General features: G+C 39.9%; 1 protein-coding gene across 7 annotated transcripts in view; it reads right to left on the reverse strand.

Annotated features, from left to right (window-relative positions):
- LOC105860094 (WD repeat- and FYVE domain-containing protein 4) overlaps window positions 1-19,330 on the reverse strand; it is a 305,642-nt gene extending 286,312 nt beyond the window's left edge. For all 7 annotated transcript variants that reach the window (XR_012922921.1, XM_076010311.1, XM_012744548.3 and 4 more), the window contains exon 1: window positions 19,201-19,330. The gene's annotated coding sequence lies outside the window, so the exon portion shown is untranslated. The remainder of the gene's footprint in view (window positions 1-19,200) is intronic.
- Between the last annotated feature and the right edge of the window lie 1,590 nt (window positions 19,331-20,920).

The raw sequence follows: 20,920 nt of genomic DNA on the forward strand, positions 1-20,920 counted from the left end.
AAAGGAAATATCAGAACTTATGCTTTCATTGCACGGTAGCCGCCGTGGAGCTTCCCCCGTTGAATACCTGCCCGTCTGCCCGCCCGGACTCTCCCAGCTCCTTTCTTACCCTCCGCACTCCTCAGAGACAGTGGCGGCGCCCCCACGCCGCCAGCCGAGTGCCAGCGCCGCTGCACACGCGCCGGATGTGAACCAGTCGTGAGGAGCCTTGTGACTCAGGACCCACAGTCCCCAGCCGCTGCGCCCTTTGAATTGCAATCCTCCTCCCTCTCCCACAGGACACACTTCCTGGGGCAGAGACACTGGAACACAGCCGCAGGGGCCTCCTCCCTGCCTCTGCCACGCGCACCGCCCACCCTGTTGTCCTCCACGCATGGGGCTACTCTGCTCTGGATTCGTTCAGCACTCAGGGTCGGGGAAGCCCTGTGGGTTCTCTGCAGCACGATTTGACGTTATCAGCTCCCTGTATGTTCCGGCCAACCTCCACACAGTCCCGTTACGTGCACACATACCTTTATTTATCTTCCCCTATGTCCTATGTATCTCTTTATATTTTGTGCATATCCTTTTAAAAGCTGATATTAGAATGCTACTGAGAAATTTTCTATTATTACATGAAAAACACAAAAATCAATAAGTGTTAAGGTTACATATATTGCCCATGCCCCACTCCCCCCCCCTCAAGTAAGAGCTTCAGGCGTGTCCATCCCCCAAATGTTGCACATCATACTCATTGTGGTTGTATATATCCATCCCCTCCTCCCCCCTCTCATCCTCCCAACACACCCGATGAATGTTACTCCTATATGTCCACTTAGGTGTTGATCCATTAATACCAATTTTCTGGTGAGTACCTGTGGTGCTTGTTTTTCCATTCTTGAGATACTTCACTTAGTAGAATGGGCTCCAGCTGTATCCAGGAAAATACAAGAGGTGCTATATCACCATTGTTTCTTAAAGCTGGGTAGTACTCCATGGTATACATATACCACATTTTATTAATCCACTCATGAATTGATGGGCACTTGGGTTGTTTCCACAGCTTTGCAATTGTGAATTGTGCTGCTATAAACATTCGAGTGCAGGTGTCTTTTTCATAAAGTGACTTTTGATCTTTTGGGTAGATGCCCAGTTCCTTCAACTCTTTAATGGCAGTGTTGTCTACTGCAAAGTGCATGGGCTTTCAAATTAGGTGGAACGAGGATCACATCCCTGTTTAGCCACTTAGTATCTGAGGGCAAAGGATCATACGTCTCTGAGTCTCCACTTTCCCATATATAAAATGCAAATAATGAAACTGATCTCGTGGTGAGGATTAAATGAGACTGCAAATACCCAGTCTCTGGCGTGATCTGAGAAACCAAAATAAATGCCCTTACTAAGATGGACCCTAAGGTTAAGGAAACAAAAAGTTTCCTATGGGCTGAGGGCTAAGGGCTCAGCTGGCATGGCAACTCCCTAAATTCCTATGGCTGCAAGAAAATCCACCTTTTGCTGAACTCCCTAATGATATAGCAGCTACCATGAAAAATGCCAGACCCTTCCTGACTGATTACAACCCAGACCCTACAACTCTGATTGGACTGAGCACCAGCCTTACAGACATTCTTCTCTGATAAACAACTACAGACTTCAAACCAGTTTTGGCCAATTTAGAGAAACTGTGTATAAACTGTCTTTGTGTCCTATGGTTCACCTTTTGATGTAAAGAGCCAAATTACACTTCATTCTAACACTAAAACCCCAAAGTGAACATGAAATGTATGTTTCACATATGTTTACTCATTGTGTATGTACTTGACTCCTCTCATAAACATATAGATTTTCCCCCAAAACCTGACGAATATGTATGACTCTGTTGTGTAATATGGACCTTATGAGGTACAAAGCCCGACTTGATCTTTTCCTTTCAAAGAGAGAGCACTTCCAGTACAGGCCAGAGACTGTCTCTTCCCAGTCTGCAAACTGATACCACCAATAAAGCTCTCCTGTCTGCTATTTAGCCATCCTGGGGGTCCTTTGGATGACACTAGTGTATTGTAGATACTAAACTCATTCTTCTGAGCTTGTATACTTTCTTTCTTTTTGGAATTATTTTTAACAAGTAACTTTTCACTTCTCCAACTTCTCATTCTTCTTGAACTGTGTTCTCCATCAAAGCCTCTAATCACGTAACAAGAATTATCATTACTCCAAAGGGTGCTGTCCAATAGAAATACAAAGCTGGCCACAAATTCAACCCACAGGTGTAATCTTAAATCTTCAGTAGCCACATTAAAAAGGAAAAATAAATAGGTTAAATTAATTTTTAAAATATATTTATTTAACCCAATATATCCAAAATATTTTTAATATGTAATCAATGTTTTTGGATATTTTACAATTTTGTTGTTAGTTTATAATATCTTTAAAATCTATTGAGTATTTTACATTTAGAGTGCATCTCAATTCAGACTGGACACATTTCAAGTATGGCTGGTGGTTTCTACATCAGACAGCTCAGATCTAGACTTTGAGATTTAAGCTCTTAAGGGGTGCAGAGGCTTCGAAGCAGATTATCAGGAATGTTGCCTGGGTATATTATTTCATCTGAATTTTGAGGACTTGGAGGGAGATTACAAATGTGAGGCCCTAGTTGTAAATAAAGTGGGTCTTAGCTCTCAGGTGTGACTCAAGGAACTCTGAGAAGCTCACTTTCCCCCTTTCCCTCCTACACAAGATAACTGCCTTCTCTGCCCCAGTTGGCTGAGCTACCTACCTTCTTTTCTACCATGAAGGTCACTGTGGGTGGGTGTGGAGGGTGCCAAGACATCATTTCTCCACCTGATGTCTACTAGGCATCTCCACCTTGATACGTTCAAACTCGTATTCCTGAATGACCACCGCCTTCTAAGTCTGCATCTACTGCCCTTGACCCAGATGAGTAAATGATAATTTCATTCTTCCTGCTGCTCTGGAGTCATTGTTAACTTCTCTCTTTCTCCCACACCCTACACCTTAAATGTTATTAAATCCCACTCTCAATTGTCTATAATCTGACCACATCTCATTATCTCTACTACTATCACTTTGGGACAAGCCACCATCACCTCTAGTCTGGATTATTGCAATAGACTCTTAACTGATAGTCTTGCTTCTTCCTTTAGTCCCCTACAATCTATTCTTGCTATGACAGCAAGAATGATTCTTATTTAAAATGCAAGCATACAGTTTAATTTTAATTTTTTTGGCTTCAAAATGGTTGACTAGGGGAATTTTGTACTCTCTCTGTCCACTAAAAAGGACCAAAATAGTGAGCAGATAATCATATTTTGAATAGATCATCCAAGACAGAACTCTGGAATTCAACGGAAAAGTAATAGGTACTATCTAAAGCAAGAAAGAAGAGGGAAGCAAGGCCTGCTTGGCTGGGATTAGTAGGGAGCCAGGACACACTGCCCAATATGGGGCAAGGGTAAGGGAGAGGCCCTCAGGGGTCCATATTCTCACCACGGACTCCTGCAATCCTAACCACAGGAGAGCCCCTCAACCCTCACTAACATAGGAGCTGCCAGGAGATTGTACAAGGGCACTGCCCCAGGGAGGAAGCTCAGGCTGGGTTCCTCACATTCCCTGGGCAGCTCCAGAAAGGCACCCATTTAGAACTCTTCCCCCAACAGACTGCACACTATTCTAGAGCCCAACAGCAATGGCACTGAGGCAGAAAAGAGGAATGGGCTGCAGCCCCCAGACTTAGGTGTCAGCAACCACAGGCTGCCACATCTGGAGCGGAGACACGAGTGCCACCTGGGCTCAGGCACAAGGACCACACGATCTCTCCACTCACTGGCCCAGGCTGCCATCACTGCAGGCAGCATCAGCATCCCCCCCCCACCCCACCCCCGCCATTTGGCAGGGCAGCGCAGCCACTGCTGCCTTCCACCTGAGCACTCCACCAGGGCCTGGAGATCGCCCCACCGCCGCCTGCCATGGCCAGCACCTGTACACACCAGCAGGGATTCTGAGGACAAGTCAGCCCAGCCCAGCTTTGCCCCTTTCCCTCCTGTGCCAGAGCACACGTCCAGGGGACAGGGGATTGCCCAGCCAACTTCACCACCATTGGTAGCTGAATACTCCTCCCAGAGGCCTGAGGCTGGGTCTATACACCTAGCCACTATCACCACCGCTGGCACCTACTTGCATTCACCACCAACGCCAGTGCATCACAGCCACTGCCAACACCAGCACACACACCTCACCACTGCCACTGCCACTGTCCACCCACATTGGCTGTCCAGGGGCACAACAACCCGCCCACCTGCCTGGTCCCAGACTGCTACTACCAGCATCTGAGAAAATAACCTGGAAGCCTAAGAATTAGCCTGCCTGGACCCACTAACACTGGTGCCAGTATACATCACCCTGGGGTGCAAGGACAGGCATGCTCAGCTCACCACTGCCACCTCCGAGGCCTGAAGACTGGCCTGCTGGCATCACAGTCCCCAGTAAAACTGCAACACAGCCTCCACTGATAAGTGCACCCTAAGCCACCAAGGAAATCTCATATGCTTCTGATGCTGTTTATAGCCAAAGAAATCCTACAGAGACCACCCTACTGAACACACCTAGAACCAAAGCTAAAGTGTCCTACCCAACTAATGCCATAGGTTCATCCTCAGGAAAAGGTCCTCCCCTACAAAAGCAAATTCAAAAAATTAGAAGAAGCAACTGATACATCAGATGTGCAGATGTAAGGACACAAGAAACAAACAAACAAAAAAGCAAGGAAATATGATAACTACTAAAAGAACATAATAATTCTCCAGAAACAAATCCCAATCAAAAAGAAATATAAGGGGTGAAAACAAAAAACTGGCGGATTAGTGGTGACCTCCTGGCTCTATGCTCCCAGAGAAGGAGGTGAAGAACTAAGACGGCTACATACACATGAGTAGACTGCTCCACCCGCCCCCCCAAGAACAGTGTTGTGAATCTTCAGAGAAACAGCGTGGGACAGGCAGCACAGGAAAAACAAAAAGGTGAATGAGAGACACAATCGCAAAGTGTGGAGAGAGGGAGATACACAATAGGGAATAGAGAGTGGGACAGCTGTGCCGGCCTGGCCAGCCAGCGCAGTGCTCTCTGACCCACAGGAGGATGCCGGCTCCTCCACTGACCTCCACACCCGCTCAGACAGGGACGCGCCTGACATCAGTGCAAAGCCGTGGCACGGGACAACAGGCTCTGTGGAAAGGAGACAATAGCAGGAAACATTTTGAACTCCCTGGTGCTCTGTGCTGGGATCACACTGGGTGGGGGAGGGACCGGTCTGAGTGGTTATTTCCCATGGCCATGTGAGGGAGTTTGGAGACAGGCACCTCGCCTTTGGTGGTCAGCAGGACCAGAACAAAAAAGGTGAATGCTGACGAAAGGGCTCTGCCCCTGGAAACCGCTGACGATCCAGCTGTCTCAGGGCGGGACAGAAGGAGCAGGACACTTTGCTAGGCAGACATGAGACTGCAGGATTGTGATGCAGCTGGCAGCCTGTCCACTCAGCCCCCCAAACTGGCATCTGCCAAATCCTAAGTGGTCACCCCAGTGCAAGCCACGCGGTTTGGGGCAGCACCCCTCCCCCAGCCCAGGGACTTTTAAGCAGAGCATGGCGGGCTCCACCCTTGGAAGTGGGGAGAAACAAGAAAAACCGCCTTCTCTGTGTGGCTGGCATGAATCCGTGGGACTTTGGTGCTGAAAAATAGTCCGCGACTTCTTGATTCAGCTTGCCAGGCCAGTGTCAGCGGGTAAATCTTGAGTGCTTCCCCCCAACAATAGTTCTCTCGGGGTGGGTGGCTGCCATCTGTGGGATTTCTAGCCCAGAGATGCTGGAGCACGTGGTGGACTTGAGCAACACTCTTCCCCAAGCCTGGCGACTTTTTGCACTGGGCACAGCAGGCTCTGCTCTTGGAGGTGGCGAGAAGTGAGAAAAGCCACTTTCTCTGTGCGACTGCCATGAATCTGCAGGGCCTTAGTGTTGGCGGCCTGTCGACTCATCCTACTGGACCAGCTTAGGTCATCTAATAAGATCATAACTCTAGGGCTTGCTCTTGGCAACTGGGTGGCTGCCAGCATTGGAGTTTGTGGACAGGGAAGGAAAAATCTGTCCAGAGACCTCAGCTATTGCCCCAATTGATCCCTCCCATCAGGAGTAGCCTCCCAAGTATGGTGAAAGAACCCTGAATAACATATCAGTGCCTCTCCCTAGCACTAGGCCAAGCCACCATAGAAGCACACACACCCAGGCTTGCAGGGGCCAAGTCCAATCTATCTTACCCTTACCCCCACCTTCAGGGGGAACAGGGTCCAGTAACCCTCAGGAGTGGCAAAACCCTTCCCAAAAATCGGGCATTTATATACCCCATATGGGGGACCAAAACCTAACACAGAGACAGCAAATTACCTCAATAACTGGCTTCTCCATGCAAACTATAATCAACAACAGAGAGGGTAATCTTATACCTTAACACAGTGCCTTCTATCTCAACCTATTATAGAGCAGTAGAGTCATACACAGAAGTGCAATCCACCAGCTGGGAGCTTAAGCTGGGAGACTAAACTCACTAATCTCCCTTGGCAAGAGGTAAAGAGGTAATCAAACTTGCTAAAATATCTCTAAGCAATGCAAGACCAGTGCAACTGTCCCCAACACTGTCAAGGAATAACCCTTGGGGACTTTCGATAGGGTTATAAACCAGTCCTAGCACCCACAGCTCTCGACCAGTAGCCTGATGAGAAAGAATCTGTGAAAGAATGCAGAAGATACTTGGCTTGTGATTTTTTTATCCACTTAGCAAGTCTACATCTCTTCAGTGAACAATTCAAGCCATTCACATTTATTGAGAAAATTGATATTTGAGGTAGATTTCTGTTCATATTGTTGGATAAATTCTTTTTTTTTTATTTTGGCATATTATGGGGGTACAGATTTTAAGGTTTCAATAAATGCCCACTTCCCCCCCTCCCCCCAAAAGTCTGAGTCTCCATCATGACCATCCCCCAGATGGTGCACATCTCACTCATTATGTATGTATATACCCGCACCCCTCCCCCCTCCCACCTGCCCAATACCCTATTACTGTAGCACCTATGTGTCCACTTAGGTGCTACTCAGTTAATACCAGTTTGCTGGAGAATATATCTGGTGCTTGTTTTTTATTTTGTTTTACCTCTCAAGGTAAAAAAATCACAAGCCAAGTATCTGCTGTCTTCAGGAAATGTATCTAACCCACAAAGACGCTTTCAGATGTAAGGTCAAGGGCTGGAAAACAAACTTCCAGGAAAAAGGAAGCCAAAAGAAAGTGGGGATGGCTATTCTTATAACAGATAACATAAACTTTAAAATAGCAAAAGTAAAGAAAGTCAAAGATGGTCAGTATGTGATGGTGAAAGGAAAAATACAACAAGAAGACTTAATAATTCTTAATATTTATGCACCCAACACAGGAGTGCCCAGATACATAAAGCAAACCCTGTTTCATCTAAATAGCATGACAAACAGTAATTCCATAGTAGCTGGGGATTTCAACACCCAACTAACTGAACTGGACAGATCTTCTGAGCAGAAAATAAGCAAAGAAACAATGGACTTAAACAGAGCTCTAGAACAAATTGGCCTAACAGATATCTACAGGACATTTCACCCAAATAAAGCTGCATATACATTCTTCTCATCAGCTCATGGAACTTTCTCTAAAATTGACCAGATCCTAGGACACAAATAAGATCTCAACAAATTTTTCAAAAAGAGAAATTATACCATGTATCTTCTTAGACCACAGTGGAATAAAAATAGAGATCAATTCCAGCAGACACTCACTACTGCACAAAGTCATGGAAATTAAACAATCTATTGATGAATGACCATTGGATCAAGGAGGAGATACAGATGGAAATCAAAAGATTCTTTGAACCAAATGAAAATGGGGATACAAGTTATCAAAATCTGTGGGATACATCAAAAGCACTCCTGAGAGAAAAACTAATAGCATTAAATGCTCACATACAAAAGACAGAAAGCTCACAAATCAACATATTAATAAACTATCTCAAGGAATAGAAAAAGGAAGACCAAATTATTCTAAACCTAGCAGAGAAAAAGAAATAACTAAGATCAGAGCACAACTAAATTAAATTGAGAACAAAAGAACTATACAGAATATTAATAAAACCAAAAGTTGGTTTTCTGAAAAGATAAACAAAATTGACAGCCCTCTTGCTATATTGACAAGAACTAGAAAGGAAAGGACTCTAATAAACTCAAAAAAATGAAAAAGAAGAGATCACTACAGACATCATGGAAATACAAAACATGATCTTTGAATACTATAAAACTCTATATGCCCCAAAACTACAAAACATGGAGGAAATGGACAAATACTTAGAAACACAAAACCCTCCTAAGCTCAATCAGGAAGAAATAGAATTCCTGGACAGATCAATAACAAGCACAGAAATTGAAGCAGTAATTAAAAATATTCCAACAAAAAAGCCCCACACTAGATGGTTTCAAAGCTGAATTTTACCAGCCCTACAAAGAACTGGTACTTATACTGAAGAAATTGTTTCATGACATAAAGAAGGAAGGAATCCTCCCCAACTGATTCTATGAAGCTAGCATCACCTTGATACTAAAGCCAGGGAAGGATACAACAAAAAAGAAAACTACAGACCAATATCCCTCATGAATATAGATGCAAAAATCCTTAAAACAAAATCTTAGCAAACCGAATCCAACAGCACATCAAAAAATAAGTCATCATGATCAGGTGGGCTTTATCCCAGAGATGCAAGATTGGTTCAACATATGCAAAGCTATAAATGCAATTCACTACATAAACAATAGCAAAAAAAAGACAATATGATTTCTTCAACAGATGCAGAAAAAAAATCATTTGAAAAACTCCAGCACAGTTTTATGATAAAAATTCTTAACAAAATAGGCATAGATGAGACACATCTTTAAATTATTAAGGCCATATATGATAAACCCACAGTCAATATCATACTGAATGAGGAAAAATTGAAAGCATTCCCAGTTAGAACTGGAATCATACAAGGTTGCCCACTATCTCCACTTATATTCCATATAGTACTAGATTCCTTGCCAGAGCAATCAGAAAAGAGAGAGGAATTAGGGTGTACAAATAGGGGAAAAGAGGTCAAACTTTCACTCATTGCTGATGATATGAAATTATATCTAGAAAATCCTAAGTATTCAACCAAGAGATTCCTAGAATTGATAAATTAAATCAGTAAAGCCTCAGGATACAAAATTAATGCATACAAATTAGTGGCATTTATATATACCAATTACAGGCTAGCCAAAATTAAATCAATACGCCATACCTTTCACAATAGCATCAAATAAAATTAAATATTTAGGAATATATTTAATGAAGGAAATGAGAGACATACATAGGGAGAACTACAAAACACTGAGAAAAGAAATTATAGATGATGTAAACATATGGAAAATCCTACCATGCTCATGAATAGGCAGAATCAATATTCTCAAAATGTTCATACTACATAAAGGGATCTACAGAATTAATGCAATTCCTATCAAAATGTCATCATCATTCTTTATAGATCTAGAAAAAATAATTCTACACTTTGTATGGAACCATAGAACACATTGTATAGCCAAAGCAATCTTAAGCAAAAAGAACAAATTGGGAGGCATCAGTCTACCAGACTTCAAGCTTTACTACAAGGCTATAGTTACCAAAACAGCATTGCACTGGAACAAGAACAGGCATATAGACCTTTGGAACAGGACTGAGAACCCAGATATAAAACCATCCTCATATTGTCATCTAATCTTTGACAAAGCAGACAAAAATATACATTGGGGAAAAGAATCTATTTTCAATAAATGGTGCTGGGAAAACTGGTTAACCACATGAAGAAGATTGAAACTGGACCCCCATCTCTCACCTCTCACAAAAATCAATTCACGATAGGTAACATAATTAAACCTAAGGTGTGAAACCTTAAGAATTCTAGAAGAAAATGTTGAGAAAACTCTTACAGACATCAGCTTAGGCAAAGAATTTATGAAGAAGACCCCCAAAGCAATCATAGCAGCAACACAAATAAATAAATTGGACCTGGTCAAATTAAAAAGCTTCTCCACAGCCAAAGAAATTATCATTACAGCAAATAGACAACCTACAGAATGGGAGAAAATATTTGCATTCTATACATCCTGTAAAGGGCTGATAACAAGAATCTATATAGAACTTGAGAAAATTAACAAGAAAAAATCAAACAACCCCATCAATAAATGGGCAAAGAACATAAACAGAAACTTTTCAAAAGAAGACAGAATAATGGCCAGCAAAGATATAAAAAAGTGCTCAACATCTCTAATCATTAGGGACATGCAAATCAAAATCACAATGAGATATCACCTAACTCTAATGAGAATGGCCTTTGTCAAAAAGTTCCAAAACAGCAAATGCTGGCATAGATGTGGAGAAACTGTAACACTCTTACACTGCTGGTGACACTGCAAATTAGTACAACCCCTGTGGAAAGTAATTTGGAGATATCTCAAAGTGCTAAAAATAGAAATATCATTTGATCCAGCAATCCCACTACTAGGCATCTACCCAAAGGGAAAAAAGACATTCTATAATGAAGACATCTGTACTCGAATGTTTATGGCACTACAACTCAAAATTGCAAAGATGTGGAAACAACCCAACTTCCCATCAATATATGATTGGATTAATAAAATGTGGTACATGTATATCATGGAATACTACTCAATTCCAAAAAAACAACTGTGAACTAGCAACTCTCATATTATCCTGAATAGAGCTTGAACCCATCCTTCAAAGTGAGGTATCACAAGAATAGAAATACAAGCACCACATATACTCACCATCAAATTGGTACTGACTAAACAACACTAAGGTGCTCAAATGGTAGTAATATTCACTGGCTTCTAGTCAGGTGGTAGGGGGTAGTGGGGGTGGGTAAACTCACAACTAATGGATGTGGAGCACACTGTATGGGGGAAGGGCACCCTTGTATCCCTGACTTGGGTGAAGCAAAGGCATTATACGTAACCAAATGTTTGTACCCCCATAATATTGCGAAATATATATATATATATATATATATATATATATATATATATATTTTGCTATATATATTTGAGTAAAAAAATTTTAAAAAAATACATGAAATCCTGGAAAAAGAATTGAAATTATTGATTCTAAAGAATCTCAGTGAGATACAAGAGAATTCCAAAAAACAATACAAATAAATTATAAAAACAACTCAGGTTATGAATGAGAAATTAATCAAAGAGATAGATATCTTTTTTAAAAAAACAGAAATTCTGGAACTAAAGAATTAATTGAATGAGCTACAAAATGCCTTTGAAATCTTCAACAATAGACTAGATCAAGCAGAAGAAACAATCTCAGAAATGGAAGACAGGTCTTCTGAAATGATCAGTCAGACGAAAATAAAGAAAAAAGAATAAACATAGCCTTTGTGCTATATGGGACACCATAAAGAAACAAAATATACAACTTTTTGGTATCCCAGAAGGTGAAGAGAGAACAAAAACATTCAAAAACCTATTTAATGAAATAATAGATAGAAACTTCCCAAGTCTACCAAGAGATTTAGATATCCATATTTAGGAGATCCAGTGACCTCCTAACAGATACAATGAGAAAACGTCTTCTCTATGGCACATTATAGTAAAATGTTTAAAGTCAATGACAAAGAGAGAATTCTAAAAACAGCAAGAGAAAAGCATCTAGTCCTTTATAAAGGAACTCCCATCAGACTAACAGTGGATTGCTCATTAGAAATCTTACAGGCCAGGAGAGAATGGAATGATATATTCCAAGTACTGAAAGAAAAAACTGCCAACCAAGGTGACTATATCTAGCAAAATTATCCTTCATCAATGAAGGAGAAATAATTCTTTCCTAGACAAGCAAAAGCTGAGGGAATTCATCACTTCTAAATTGGCCTTACAAGAAATGCTCAAAGGATTCCTAAACCTGGAAGCAAAAGGACAGCATTCACCATTATGAAAACACATGAAAGTATAAAATTCAATGGTAAAGCAAACATACAAATGAGAAAGAGAAAGTACTCAAATGGTACCACTACCAATAACCTCCAAACCACAATGACAAAAAGTAAAATAAAAAGAAGAAAATAAAAAATATACAAAACAAGCAGAAATAATTAATGATATGATAGTAACAACAACGTACATACCAATAATATCCTTGCATATAAATGGACTAAATTCTCCATTTAACAGATACAGACTGGCAGAATGGATAAAAAAGAAAAAAAAAATGACCCAACTATACACTGCCTACAAGAAACACATTTTACCTGTAATGACATTTACAGGCTGAAAGTTAAGGTATGGAAAAATATATTCCACACGAATGGAAACTAAAAATGAGCAAAAGTAGCTACATTTATATTAGATAAAACAGACTTTAAGCTAAAAAGGATTTTAACAAAAGAAGACAAAGAGAGTCATTATATAATAATAAAAGGATCAATACAGCAAGAGGAAACAATTCTAAATATATATGCACCCAACACTGAAGTATCCAGTAAATATTATTTGATCTTAAATGAGAGACAATAACAGTGAGGAACTTCAATACCCACCAATCAGAAACAGATAGATCATCTAGATAGAAATCAACAAAGAAACACTAGATTTAAACTGGACTTTAAAAAAATGTACCTAAAAGATATTTTCAGAACACTTTAGCCAACAACTACAGAATACACATTCTTTTCATCAATACATGGAACATTCCTCAGGGTAGACCATATGTTAGGCCATAAAACAAGTCCCAACAAATTCAAAAAACTGAAGTTATAACAAGTATATTCTCAGACCACAGTGGAATAAAACTAGAGATCAATACCAAGGGGAACTTTGGAAACTGTACAAATACATGGAAATTAAGCAACATGTTCCTGAACAGCCACTGGATTAATGAAGAAATTAAGATAAAATAAAAAAAAATCTTGAAACAAATGAAAATGGAAACACAAAATACCAAAACATGTGGTATAAAGCAACAGCAGTATTAAGAGAGAAGTTTGTAGCAATAAACCTCTACATTAAAAAAAGTAGAAAAATTCAAATAAACAATCTATAATGCACCTCAAGGAAGTAGAGAAGCAAGAACAAACCAAACCCAAAATTAGTAGAAGAGAAATGATAAAGATCATAGCAGAACTATATGAAATAGAAATATTAAAAAATACAAGGACTAACAAAATGAAAAGCTGGTTCTTTGAAAAAATAAACAAAATTGATAAACCACTAGCTAGACTAACCAAGAAAAGACTCAAATACACAAAATTTTTCAGAAATGAAAAAAGACATTACAACTGACACCACAGAAATACAAAAGATCAAGACTATTATGAACTATTATAAACTAACAAACTTGAAAACCTATAGAAAATAGAAATTTCCTGGAAAAACACAACCTACCAAAATTGAATCAGGAAGAAATAGAAAATTTGAACAGACCAAAAATGAATAGAAAGATTAAATCAGTAATAAAAAGTCTCCCCATAAAGAACAGCCCAGGACTGGATGAGCTCACTGTCAAATTCTATCAAACATGTAAAGAAGAACTAATACCAATCTTCCTCAAACTATTCTAAAGAAATGAAGAAAAGGGAATTCTCCCTAACTCATTCTATGAGGCCAGCATTGCCGTGATACCAAAACTGAACAAGGACACAACATAAAAACAAAACTACAAGCCAACATCCCTGATGAACAGAGATGCAAAAATTCTCAACAAAATACTAGCAAACCAAATTAAACAGCACATGAAAATGATAATCAAGTGGGATTTATACCAAGGGTACAAGAATGGTTTAACATATACAAATCAATAAATATGATAGATCATATCAATAGGAGGAAGGACAAAAGCCATATGATCATCCCAGTAGATGCAGAAAAAGGATTTGACTAAATTCAACATCCCTTTATGAATAAAACCTCTCACCAAACTAGGCATGCAAGGAACATACCTAAAGATACTAAAAGCTGTACATGACAAACCCATACCTAACATCACACTGAATGGGGAAAAGTTAAAAGCCTTTCCTCAAAGAACTGGAACAAGATAAGGATTCCCACTTTCAGCATTCCTATAGAAGTCCCAGCCAGACCAATCTGGCAAGAGAAAGAAATAAAAAGCATCCAAATTGGAAAAGAAGTCAAAATGGCCTTCTTTGGAGATTATATGATCTTTCACTGAGAAAAACCAAAAGACACTACCAAAAACTTTCAGAGTTGATTAAACAAATGCTGTAAAGATGCAGGATACAAAGTAAACATATAAAAATCAATAGCATTTCTCTAAACTAATAATAAAATAACTTAAAAAGAAATTAAGAAGGCAATGCCATTTATAATAACTATAAAAAATGAAATACCTAGGAATAAATTTAGATACGGAGGTAAAAGATCTCTACAAGGAAAACTATGAAACACTGATGAAAGATATTGAAGAAGACACAAATGGATAGATGTCCCATTCTCAAGGATCAAAAGAATTAATATCATTAAAATGACCATACTGACAATATACAGATTCAATGTAATCTCTATCAGAATAAATAAAAGAATTCTGTCTTTTTCACAGAAATAGAAAAAACAATCCTAAAATTTGTATGGAACCAAAAAAGAACAATAGCCAAAGCAATCCTGAGCAAAAAGAACAAAACTGGAGGCATCAGACTACCTTACTTCAAAATACATTGCAAGGCTATAATAACCAAAATAGCATGGTCTGGTATAAAATTAGACACATAGATCCCTGGAACAGAACAGAGAGCCCAAAATGAAACCCACATATTTACAGCCACCTGATTTTTGACAAAGATGTCAAGAACATATACAGGGGAACAGACACCCTATTTGATAAATGGTGCTAGGAAAACTGGATATCCATACACATAACAATGAAATTTGACCCCTATTTCTCACCACATACAAAAATCAACTCAAGATGGATTAAAGATTGAAACATAAGACCTGAAATAATAAAACTATTAGAAGAAAACACTTCAGGACATTGTCTAGGCAAAGATTTTATGGCTAAAACCTGAAAAGCACAGATATCTAAAACAAAAATAGACAAAAGGAGCTACATTAAACTAAAAAGTTTCTGCACAGCAATGGAAACAATCAACAGAGTAAAGAGACATTCTGTTGAATAAGAGAAAAATATTTTGCAAACTATTCATCCAACAGGGGACTAGTATCCAGAATATACAAGGAAGTCAAACAACTCAACAATGAAAAAAAAAATCCCATTAAGAAATGGGCAAAGGACATAAATAGACAATTCTCAAAAGAAGACCTACAAATGGCCACAATGATATGAAAAAGTGTTAAACTTCACTAATCAACAAGGAAATTCAAATCAAAACTACAGTGAGCTATCATCTTACCCCAGTTAGAATGGCTATTTTTAAAGGGGCAAAGAACAATAGATGCTGGCGAGGATGCAGAGAAAAGGGAGCTCTATCCACAGCTGGTAGAAATGAAAATTAGTACAGCTATGAAAAACAGTATGGGGATTTCTCAAAAAACTAAAAATATAACTAGCATACAATCCAGCAATTCCACTACTGGGTATTTATATAAAAGAAAAGAAATTAGTTTGTCAAAAAGATACCTGTACTCACATGTTTATCACAGGACTGTTCACAAAAGCAAAGACATGGAATCAAGCTGACTGTCCATCAACAAACAAGTAAATGGATAAAAAAAAATGTGGTGTGTGTGTGTGTGTATGAATACTATTTAGCCATAAAAAGGATGAAATTATATCATTTGCAGCCACATGGATGGAACTTGAAGTCATTATTTTAAGTGAAATAAGCCAAGCACAGAAAGACAAATATTGAATGTTCTCACTCATATGTAGGAGCTAAAAAAGGTGATCTCATGAAGATAGAAAAATAACAGATACTAGAGTCTAGCGATGGTGGGTGAGTAGGGAATGAAGAGAGGTAGGTCAATGGATATAAACATCAAGGTATGTAAAAGGTATTAAGTTCTATCATTTGACCACAGAGTTACTATAGTTAACAACAATGTATTATATATTTCCAAGTAGCTAGAAAAGAGGACTTGAATTGTTCCCAACATATAAAAATAATATATACTCAAAGTGATAGACACCTCAAATACCCTAACTTGATCGTTACACATTCTATGCATGTAACAAAATATCACATGTATCCCATAAATATGTAAAATATTTATCAAAAAATGCAAACATGTATCAGTAACAGTTTAGAAAACATATTTAGATGATAATTAACATGACATAAAACCACTTAGGAACAAATATAGACAAAATAGCACTAGTATTATAAAGAAAATTATATAATTTTATTTCAACACTTTAGAGAAGACCTAAATAAATGGGGAGTCAAATTATGTTCATGAATTGGAAAAGTCATTTTCATAAATATTTCATTTCTCTCCAAATTATATTCCATTCAAATGTGAACATAGTTTTTCTGTTCAACCTGATAAGCCAATTCTAAAATGTGTAAGAAGGAGTAAAGTATCTAGAATAGTCAAGATAGATAAAAAAGAAAAGAAGGGAAGACACTTTCTCAATATCAAAATTTATGATAAACCTATAGTTAATAATATTGTGTGTTATCGGCAAAAGGATAGTCAAATTGACAGAAGAATGAATAAGAAACAGACCTGCATACACATGACAACTCAATTTACAGCAAAGCTTTCATAGATCAGTGGTCAAAGAAAATGTTTCTCCCTGCCTTGCACCATACAAAAAAGCCATTTCCAGGTAGAAAGACTTAAGTGTGGAAAGCAATATTATAACATTTTTTAAAAATAATATAAAAGGATAATTTTATGACATTTTAGTGGGAGATAATTTCTTAGATAACACATAAGTATATATCATAAAACAATAGATGAGTAGATTAAACTTGTTTGAAATTAAGAAATTCAGTCATTAAAAGAAATCACAAAAAACATAAGGAGACAAGGCGCAAGCAAAAGAAAAATATTTGTAGCATATATAAAATGGCAAAAAAAATATCCAGAATATGTATTGAATTATGGCAAGTCAGGAGGATAAAAGATAGATATAACCCCATAGAAAAATGGACAAAAGATTTAAACAGGAAAAGGGATCTAGAATGATCAGTAAATATATAAAAAGATGGCCAACCTTAGTAAATTGGGAAATGCAAATTAAAAACACGATGGTTTTTCATTTCCACTAGATTAGCAAAATAAAATGTATGACAATACTTTCACCCAAAATGTTGGTGAAGATGTGGAGCAACTGGAACTTGGATGCATTGCTGATGGTTGGGTAAAATGACACAAATACTTTGGAAAACAATTCAATATCATAGAGGAAGGTCAGAGATATGTATAACATATAAACCACCAATTCTATTTCTAGAGTATATAACCTAGAGAAATTCTTGCAAACACACCCTAGGATATATGTACAAGAATAGTCCTACTGGCACTGCTTATAATAGGAAAAAAAAAAAACAACTCTAGAAATATCTCAATTGCCCATCAGCAGTATCTCAGAGAAATACATTGAGGTATTTTTATATAAGAGAATACTATACAGCAGTAAAACAGGAATTAATTAGAGGTATATGCAACAATATGAAGGAATTTCAGAAACATAATTTTGAGTCAAATAAGCAAGTCTTAAAAGAATATTTAATTCCATATTTATAAAGTTCAAGAACATGCAAAAATAAATCACACATATTCAGCAATTTATATATACAAAGTAAAACTAGAAGGAAAAGCTAGGGAACAATAAACCCAAAACTCGGGACAGTAGCTGCCTCTGAGGAGAAAGAAAGAAAGATGGACACAAAGAGGACTTCAAAGATGACGATAATCCTAAAAAAAATCTATTATGTCAGCACACAGGGTTTATGTTATTTTTACTCCTTCTACCCTATACACTTTTTCTAAATTTCCTCTTCTATCTACTCAACTTTGAGAATCTTCCCTAGCCTGTGAGAGCATAGCCCAAGTTCTAAGATGGACAGGCAGCAGGGTCTCCCTGATACGACCCCATTCTCTACCTCTCTGGTTTGATGCCCAAGCATGCCCCTCACCCCTCTGCCAGGCCGGCCTCCAGCAGGCCTCACCCTCCAGACCTTTGCCAAGAGCACATCTCAGAAGCACATAGGCCCAGAACGCGCTCCTTCAGGTCCCCTCTTGGAAAACTGGAGCCTTCCCTGGCCTCCTGAGTCCCCACTCTCCGCCTGCTGCTCGCCAAACCACTTTAGCCCATGGCACTGTGCCCCACAGAACCCTGTCACCTTCATCAGCACCTGGCAAGGAATGGCCTCTCAATAAATATTTGTTGAATAATTAAGTGGAAAATCATATTAAAATCAAAATGTTCCTTGGAAAGGCAATACATAAAACCCTTAGTTACCAGGTCAGCTCCTCCTCCTTTCAGATAGGTTGGGACAATAATTAGTGCAGTGTTTTGGAAGGGTCAATTTCAGAGGAAGAGGAGATGAGCCAAGCGGTCCTGCTTATTCAGAAAATGGTGGTGATTCAAAGATTTCAGTAGTAATTCAAATAGGGAAATGAGGCCTGAAGAGGCCCTACTTCCCCTGGGGGTGCAGACCAGCTCTCTTGGCGGCCGTCTAAAGCGGCCCCCACTGCTCTGCACTCATCAGAGGCCGACACGGGAGCGCCCCCTCTCCATGCCCTGGACAACTGGCATGGGCCAGGGTCAGCCTTCCCCAGAACGGCAGGGTCACCGTGCTTAGCAGAACCACAAGAAAGGGCTTGACCTGCTGTCGGAGGAGGTGAGAAGCGCTGGAGCCTGGCGTGGCTTGGCGAACCCCCACGGTGACAGACACCCCAGCAGATACGGGCACCGGATCGCCCGACCACATGCGCTGCCCGCCCCCCACATACTTCCTGCTCCTCGGCTCACCTCCTTTCCCACGTCTACAAACCCGGACCAGGCCCTGGGGAGCACACATGCCCACACTCAGTCTTCCAGGAGACAACCAGTAGGCCCTGTCTGTCCCACACCCACTCCGGGCTGGCCTGGCTTGGTCAAGAGCAAGGTGACCTACCTAGTGGGGTGGCAGTCAGGGCCCATAGGTGTCAGAGGGCACAGGCCCCCTCATCCTCAGCCACAGCCCTTCAGGCGAGGGGAAGAGGGCTTGGCCCAGCAACACAGTCTTCAAGGCCGTTTCACTATGAATCACTTGCGCTAAGACTCTGCCCGTTTCCTGGAGAAAGCAGAAGTGGAAAGTCGGCAGATGCCTGGCCCTACCACTCCTCAGCCTATGACAGAACTTCTTGAATTCTGGTCAGTGACTTGGGCCAGAAAGGTCCCCTGGGGCTGTACACTCAGAAGGCAAACAATGCTGGGTGAACTTTGCAGCAAAGTTCAGCCTGATAGCATAGGTCTGAGATGGGCTTATGTTCTGCGTCCACTACTTACTAGCAGGGTGACCACTGGTGCCCATTTATCCTCTCTGAGCCGCTGGGAAAATAAGGATGATGATGGTGTTTAGGTGAATGTAATTAAAAGTATATTTAAAGCGCATCCCTGGACATTGCGCGTGCTCACCAGCACTCTCTCCACAAGACTCAGAGCTTCTCACTTGGTTCCTTCCTGCCCCATCCTCAAGCCACCTCCTCCACAACTTGAACAACCAACTGAGAGTCCTCCAATGTTGGCTGGCTAATTGTGAGGTAACACTGAAGTAGTGATAAAAGAACATTTTGAATAATGAATGAAATTCTCCGAAACTCAGAATCCAAATTCTCATTCCTTTGGGTCTATTCATTAGGTTGAATCATTCCAAGTCATCTATCCATGACATCATCCACACAGGACCAGCACACCCACTCACACAGTGCTGCTGTGCTCTCTGAAAGGAGAGTGGCCCCGAGAGCAAGGGCGCTGTTAGCGTGAACATGAATGTCCGATCCTCAATGCTCATGCCCCTCATCTCCTGTCTCCAGTTCACAAAACTAGCTGACTATTTATGAGTAACTGTAAATGAGAGGCAATAGCAACATCATCTGTTATGATCAGCAATAAGGCTCCAACCTCGGTTCAAAGACGAAAACAACATTTGCAATAAAATCTCAGCTTTCAGCAATGCAAACTTGTGAGTAGACAGCAGTCAAAATAGGAGAGCTATCCAGTTTCAGATCTTGGCCCCGCACGCATTCTGACACTATGCTCAGTCCCCAACAGGAGTGAGACATGCCAACATCCCTGCTCAAGTTTCTTCTCTCAATCTACTGTCCTGGGTAGAGAAGAGATGGATACTGAGAGATGCAGTTCAATAGGGCACTACGGCTCACCCTGAAAGGGGCAACAGGTGCATACAGTGGCGTGGATATCACCTTGCCAAACCAGAATGGGCTCCAATTTGTTTTAAAGTAACAAAGCAACAAATTAGAATCTGAGGTTAGACTGTTTCCAAGATCCATTGTGCTATAGTGTATACCATTATGCCGGGTGGTGGGGAATGCTCATTTTCTTGGCTGTTGGCACAAGATTCTTCTCCAGGGAGTGTTGGCTAAAGACAATAGACTAGTAGAGGCTGGACTCTTGGACTGTCGATTAGTTTTTACCTAGGATGGAGCTGCACTACACATGGGAGTAGGGTATAAGAGCAGAAATGTAAAGGATGTATGTGGGACAGGCCAAGAGAAAGAGACAATCTTGGAGACATTTGGAATAAAGTTTGTGCAGTATGTGCTAAAAACCCCTGCTTCACTGTCACCAATGAAATAATAAAGTCTGTCACAACATATCACCTGACAATCAGA

This window comes from Microcebus murinus, chromosome 14 (genome assembly GCF_040939455.1).
Source record: "Microcebus murinus isolate Inina chromosome 14, M.murinus_Inina_mat1.0, whole genome shotgun sequence".
Taxonomy (NCBI): Eukaryota; Metazoa; Chordata; class Mammalia; order Primates; family Cheirogaleidae; genus Microcebus; species Microcebus murinus.